The 7,167-nt window shown below is 43.3% G+C and overlaps 1 protein-coding gene across 1 annotated transcript in view; it reads right to left on the bottom strand.

The window, feature by feature from the left end:
• The window catches only part of LOC131878401 (inositol polyphosphate-4-phosphatase type I A-like), a 41,149-nt gene that overhangs the window by 24,950 nt on the left and 9,032 nt on the right, over positions 1-7,167 (bottom strand). The window lies entirely within an intron of this gene.

The raw sequence follows: 7,167 nt of genomic DNA, 5'->3' as shown, positions 1-7,167 counted from the left end.
AAGAGAAAACCACTTTAACGTGTATTTGGCATGACAGTTTCAAACCAAAAATGATCCGCAAAGGTCCTAACCTAGGGATTTAGCGACTTCAGTGACCGGTTAATGTCCGGGACTAAAAAGTGTCCACGTAGGGCCCATTAATGTAATTAAATTACGTGTTACTGCGTGTCCTCCCAACTTCCTGTGGAGAAGGGCATAAACGTGCAACATGAACTATGGATAATGTCTCGTTCCTTGGGGGTCCAGAAAATTATGCTACTAATTATTGGAGGAGCTTCTCTTGAAACTACTTTCCGATAATGAAATTTCACCTTTCCTTCGCCCACCACAGAACATAACGTTGGGCCATGAAAAGTTTTTCCAATAATTGGATGCTTTCAAAACGGTCCCACGGGCTGGGCAACACGGTTCAGATTATTCGGCTCAAAGCTGGCGCTATAATGTAGAGAGCTTGAGAGAGGGACTCAATGTTCCACAAAGCTGGTTCACTCTGGATGGCAGCCTGATCTCCTGCTGTGGCCATGAAAGACATCTTTCTTCCTATCAAGAATTGCTCAATGGGTGGTTAATACAGAAGACTTCCAAGGATTGTGAAGGACCTCGGGTCCGCTCCTCCGTTGTCTTGTTGCCTGTCGCCCCCTTTTTCACGTTCCATGATGGAAGACCAACGCAATGGAAAACTTCCCACACGGTTCATGGCATAATCCTTTTGGAATGGGAATAGTTCGAGGGGGAGGAAATATGGTCCCACATATCCGGCAGCCACCAGCCAACCCAAAATACGGACGGACAACGATTCTTTTTTCCAAATAAAAACAACACTGTTGAAAGGAAAGAAATGCCACCACGTGGATCCCTTGAAAATGTTCCATACAGCTGTTGTCGATCCATAAGTAAATGGATCTAGTCTAAGTGAACAGACCTTTTGATCCTTATCCCAGCGATTAGTCTTCCATTGTTCGTTGTGACAGAGTATTGTAGCCTCGAACATTCTACTCAATCCATGAGATCGCGGTAAAAGCCAAGCTGGATCAATCGCGTTTGGGGTATTACATTCATTGGAACAAGTTTTCATTGAACCTGACTCTGATTGGCGTTGATCAAAACTAAGGAAACAAATCTTACAATCCTCGACGGACTTGCCTTCCGAATTCCTATGAGAGTGAAAGTTGAAAGTTGATTGCAACTATTGGCTGTTCCAAGGGAAATAGTCTCATTTCCAGCCAGGTTATAAACTTGCTCCATTTTTCACACGAAGGAAATGCCCCAATTCAATTTGCTTGTCTGCATTATTCAGAGGCTCAAATTCACATCCAGACCTGGTTATTCGTACACATCCACATATTCAGTTCCACTTGAGCAGCCTCGCTTGTCTCCAGGACTACTCATATAATGGAGCTGACTTGACAGAGGGCAACCTTCGCCTACAAAGTAGTCTCATTGGATGATTCTCATACGGACAGTTTGAGGCTGAAATAGGGTGGTCTCGAATGCGAAAGGTGAGAAGGATGCGGACTAGATATCAAGGGGATCACATTTTGCAGTAGTATTGGATTAGTATTTATGAGCAATGCTGTTCAAAGTGAAAGAAAAAGGTATTGGTTCTCTTGGAACAAAACTGTGAGCAGTGAGTGAGATACAACAAATACAAAAAGACCTACATATGTATACTTTGGCAATGAGCCGTCAATATCTGTCACTACGATCTAGTTCTGCGCACAATAAGCGATTAGACAATGTACGTTCGTGGTTAAGTTGAAATGGCTAAAAATCTTTCTTGCACCGAGGGAAAACTTCATGCTTCATTCAATTGAACGTGGAAAGATATTCAACTGGCGCATCTATTCCAAAGATGGGAACCTCATTTCATTCGTAGCTGTCTTAGAATGCGCATTTTCTGAATGGCCGAGCATCGTCGAATTCTCGTTGATATATCCTTGGTAGAATTGCGATAGATATTGTTAACATTGCCCTGGCAGCATCTAAGTGGGTTTGTTAATAGAGAGCAATAACAGCTCCTAGATGTAATTTTGAAGTTTAGCAACAAACAAAATTCGATTAGGCCACCCACCCCTTTGTTCTGCACAATCTCTCTTCAACGTCAACCCCAGACAAGTGATAAGAAAAGTCGTTTAGGCTGCATTTTCTTGAACTGGTCTCCTATCTAGGGTGAATAAGAGCTGTACTACATGCCCTAGCTAGCCTCATTTTGACACTTATTGAACTTGACAGAGAGACAAAACCTCATTAAGGAAAGTGCATCAACACCAAACAGAACTTCGTAGACTCTAGAGGCTGGTTGGATCTGTATGTAGACGAGGAATATTTCATGTTTTTTTTTCTTGGGTGACTCAGAGATTGTTCCTTTATCCAGACTGGGAGAGAGCGACATGTGTTCCAATGGTCCATTGTGACGAGGCTCAAATTGCTCGGGAACCGTTGATGACTCATGCTGAATTAAAGAGAGATTTCTCCAATCCCTTTTGGGACTAATGGTCCACTCCCTTGGATGAAACAAATGCCCCAACTCATCGATGAAGGATACTTTTTTCCCGTTCATGAGGCTGACCACAAGACATGTTGAGGACTAGCTGAAATTTCCACCCCAAACTCATTTCCTTTTCCGATATCGTAAAAAATCTTCCAGCGTTCCCAAGAAATGGAGAAACTTTTTGCTCAATGCGATTAAGCGACCGGGCAAACTTTGAATCTTTTTCTTCCTTAAACGTTGACCATTGAGCACAGTACATTAGGATGCGAGTCCAAACTTCCATCACAAAATCCAGTCGTTAATTCCTCCCCCCAGTTTAACCTTTACTGGTTCTCGAGTCTAAAAAGGTTAGGGGTGCTAGGAAGCAATTGAAAGGCATGAGCACTCAATATTACGGGGCCATGAGAAGGGGAGTTCTAGGGCTCAGAATGGAAATATGACACGCCTCGCTACAATTATGCTTGGTAAAAATCCGAAACAAATGATGTCTTGTCATGAGGCAATTTGTCAAAGGCGACATTTTGTGAATGTTCCGCTTCAATTACCCGTCTGTATGAGAAACTTAGAGTGAGCCCTAAGAATAAGAGGGCACAAGATGGAACTTGGAACATTCTTCATAACATCCTTCTCATTTGAACTGGCCATTTAGTTTTTTTTTTTACATTGGATATTATTTTGGGGCCACTACCAACCAAATGGAAGAAGAAGAAAAGGGGGTCCAGAAACGATTTAGACCCCTATCTCGAGTCTCAAGTTTGGAAAGACCGAGATGCCGTCCCACTTTTATTGGGAACAACCCCGATATGCAGCGACCGGAGAGCAATTGGCGTAAAGTTTCTGACTTCAGGGCATGGAAGGAAGTGGAAAATTTAGTTCGGAAATGTGGTGGCTGGCCATGCTTCACTACTACTTCCTTCCTAGTCAGTCACTTTTGTGGCCTCGGGGTCGGTTGTTGGAAACGTTCGTTCTCCACAGCCTCGCACGGGTTCAGAAGTAAACATTGGATTGATCGCCTTCAAAACAAACCGTCCTCTCCTCAGAGTCGTAGTCCTGCACTCAATGGAAAGTGGCCGCAAAAAGTGGCCGGGTCAAGTGCTTGACTCTATCTTTGGCTTGTCTCCTGGTGATCTACTTTCTTCAAGGTTAAAGGAGAATCATGAGCTTCAGCTTACCGAAAATGTCGCTTTTTTAGGTACCGACATGATGGAACAACACTGGATCAAATGGAGTAGGCGAAGATGCAAATCTGCGAATCACATGCCCTGGGAAATCGCAACTCAAGTGGCTAGAAACATTGTTTATGCGAATCAGAAGGCGGGAAGCAATGAATTGGCTAGTCGTCGTATGAGTCCAACTAATCACAACATTGGGCACTTCCAACACGCCTTCAGGGACGACGTCCTTCTTCTCCAAACATCCTTATGACTAGCTCACTTGTCAAACGACACTGCGCTTCGTCTCTCGAACTGAAAGTGAACGGCGAGAGTAAGAGCCACCCAAAAAAAGCGAGGCTGCTGGCAAAAGGAGCGAATCAACGAGAGAACGAACGAAACAACGACCGAACACCAGCGACGGACGACAGCTGTGGCGTTGCTTCGGAGGCAGCTCCCGAGGAGCTTTTGGGGGTCCTTCTCCAGCTCTGTCCTCAAGCCAAGAAGATCAGAGGATGCCAGGTCTCTCCAGCCTCCGCCGGCGAAGCAAGACAAGAAGGGAGAGGGAAAAAGAGAGACAGAGAGAGAGAGAGGAGAAGACGAGAGATTCGAGGACCTTCTTCGAGATTGGTGAGAGGGATAGAGAGAGAGAGAGAGAGAGAAAGAGAGAGAGGGAAAGACAAGCTATCCAAGTGGGTTGGCTGGATTTTGGAAGCGCTCCTCGGGGCCAAGAGGAGTTGCAAAAAGAGTTTTGCGTCGAGAAGCAACCGGGGGAGCGAACTTTTAGGATCCTATGGTCGAATAAAGATGGGTTAGACGGCTTTCTGTCCTTCCTTCCCTCCATCCATCCAACATGGCAACTCTTCTTTTCCCTTGTCCGGGATCAAAGGAGACGAGATGGATGGAAGCGACGACAAGCACTTATTTTGTTTAGCGAACAAGAGGAATGAAACAAGACCCGGCAAGTGAAGAACTCACCTAGATCGCATTTGCATAATGGAGACTTGTCCTGAATAAATAAAGCCAGACGTTTATATCTTTTCCAGTCGAACCAGCGACATTTTTAATATCCTTTTACTGATCTTTCGCCACGCAGGAGCAAATGAGTCGGCCAACTTGATAGGTCTGGTAGAAATCCGATGTGACGTCCACGGTGATTTTCACGGGCAGATTTCCATCCTCGCAATGTTTCAATGCCAATTCCTGACATAAGGAGTCCTCCGCCTTCAACCGAGCATCACGTTCAGCCTCCTCCTGGATTTTAGGAGATGAGTTGGTTTCTTCCGCCCAAGAGGGTTCGACTCGTCCGAAGAAATGAGGCAGTCCCGGATAATGATAGTAATATGAGCTACTAACATTGGAATGGTATCGATTTCGAGTCCATGGGGAGGAACTTCCTCCGGAGTAACCATAACGGTTACGACGATAGGGGCGATGTCTTCGAGTTCCATATCCGGTCCTCCGAGGACTTCCACGAAAAAATATTCCTTGAGGTTCAGCCTCTCTTCCAATATTTGAATCAGGGAGATGGACCTTGGGTGCGTAATAATCGTCGGCACTATCTTTTGATACATCTCCCCCTTCCTCAACGTTTGTCAATTCTAGACCTTGACATTGGTCTCCTTGATTTACTGATATCAAAGCCAAAAGCAGCAGCACTGATCCGACCGGAGACATGATGCTTACTGATTTGAGCCACAAGAGAAACGCCCTTCAACGGTTCATATTGTATCCCCATAAAATTCGAGGAGCACTCGCTCAAACGACATAGTACGCCTTTCAGTTGAAGTCCTTCTAGGTCAAACGACATTAGTGAAGATCGAATAATGGATATCGTGGCGGTCATTACAATCAACGCCTCTCAAACGAGGTTATTGTCAAGAATTCCAAAGTACGAGTTCTAACTACGGTAAGTTGTTGTATCCAAGCTCAGATGTCTTCACTAGGTTCGCGGTCCTTTCATCAATGAAAGTACACAAGAGAGCTAAAAGGATCGACCTGCCACTATGGGGGTCATTGGTTTCTGATGGAGATCCCAATGGGCGCGGAATTAAAAGAGCATTAAGGGGTTATTGAACGTATTACAATTCAGCGAGCGGTAACCCAAATAACGTCAATCAAGATTGTCTTTTTGTAGTCAAACTGAATATATTGTTAGGCATTACTTCAATGAAATCACCACCGTGGCTTTGAAAAAATTGCCAAGCCTTTTTCGCCTCGGAATGAAGGTGCCAGGCAATTTAGAGAGTATAAACATAGGTTCAGTGTATACTTATTGTCTAACGTCAGACATTTTAGAATCATAGAATCGTCCTTTTTACAAGTTTTCAGTCGAAGATTTTTCCCTTTCAATGATTAAATAGATAGATTTGTCAACGAGCGGTAAACAAAGTCATTCTTTTTCCACAATGCTTGACAAACTTATTATTGAAAAGCACATTTGCAATTGGATAGCTGGTAAGTAATTGCACTAATTTTAAGCTCGAATTTCAATTTAAATGTGGTACAATACCTAGCTTTACCCTCTTCTAAAGAAAAGTATTGGTCCACAATCAATTCAGGATAGAGCAAGGGTATTAGTCAGGATCATAGAGGGGGGTCTTTTTTCAATCTTGAAGGTTTTCGGGCTTTTTATTTCATTTTTTGGATTTTGGGTTGTAGAGGCTCAACTTATCATGCCTAGTCAATGAAATGAATCCCCGTAATATCGATTGAACTAACCAAAACGTAGTGCATTTTTGAAATATGGTGGAAGTAATCTCCCTGAAGAAAAAATGGGACCTCACAATGCAACCTCTGTTTTAAGAAGTCTTCGATCCTGTTGATCAAGAAGAAACAAGTTGTAACAAATTCCCAAATTTTAATGTCCGTGGTTTTCTCTTTCTGCTAGATAACCCTGTGAAACGTACTTGAGGTAGAGTTTCAACTCGTCGGTCATAGTTTCTTTTCCAAAGGCTTGGAAATCGAATTCATGGAGTCCAACTTAAACACTAGCCTAGAATATGAGTCATTCTATTTTGAAGTTAATCTGATAAGGCCATCTTCAACTTTCTCGGTCAATTCCCGGCACATTCGCAGAATCTGCGACCAAGGAGCAAGGATAAATCGTTTCAGAAAATGGCACAACACAATATTTGGATCCATCGATTGAACCAAGAGGGAAGAATTTTTCAATTAGCGTCGCTTTCACGATAATATCCTCATCGTAAAAAGGTAACAGGGGTATTTGGTAATTTAAGAAGAAAGCTTGCTTGTCCTTGTATGAAATTGAACTTGATGGAATGAGAACACTGGAACGTGAGGAATGGTATTCCTTCTCGAAAGTGCATTTTGCATCACAAAGAATGTTCCTTAGTTTACAAGGAGAGCAGAGGATAATTATCCCATAATATCGACACAGGATCTACCATCCTCAATTTGACTGATGATATGACCTAACGAGATCAGCCTGTCTAGTCATTCGAACATCCTGGATACTCGAATATTTAAAAAAGGTCACAAGTATTCATTTAAAAGAGAAGGCTT

This window comes from Tigriopus californicus, chromosome 3 (genome assembly GCF_007210705.1).
Source record: "Tigriopus californicus strain San Diego chromosome 3, Tcal_SD_v2.1, whole genome shotgun sequence".
Lineage (NCBI taxonomy): Eukaryota > Metazoa > Arthropoda > Copepoda > Harpacticoida > Harpacticidae > Tigriopus > Tigriopus californicus.
The sequence above is the reverse complement of the archived record's forward strand: the minus strand, read 5'-3'. Positions and strand labels throughout refer to the sequence as shown.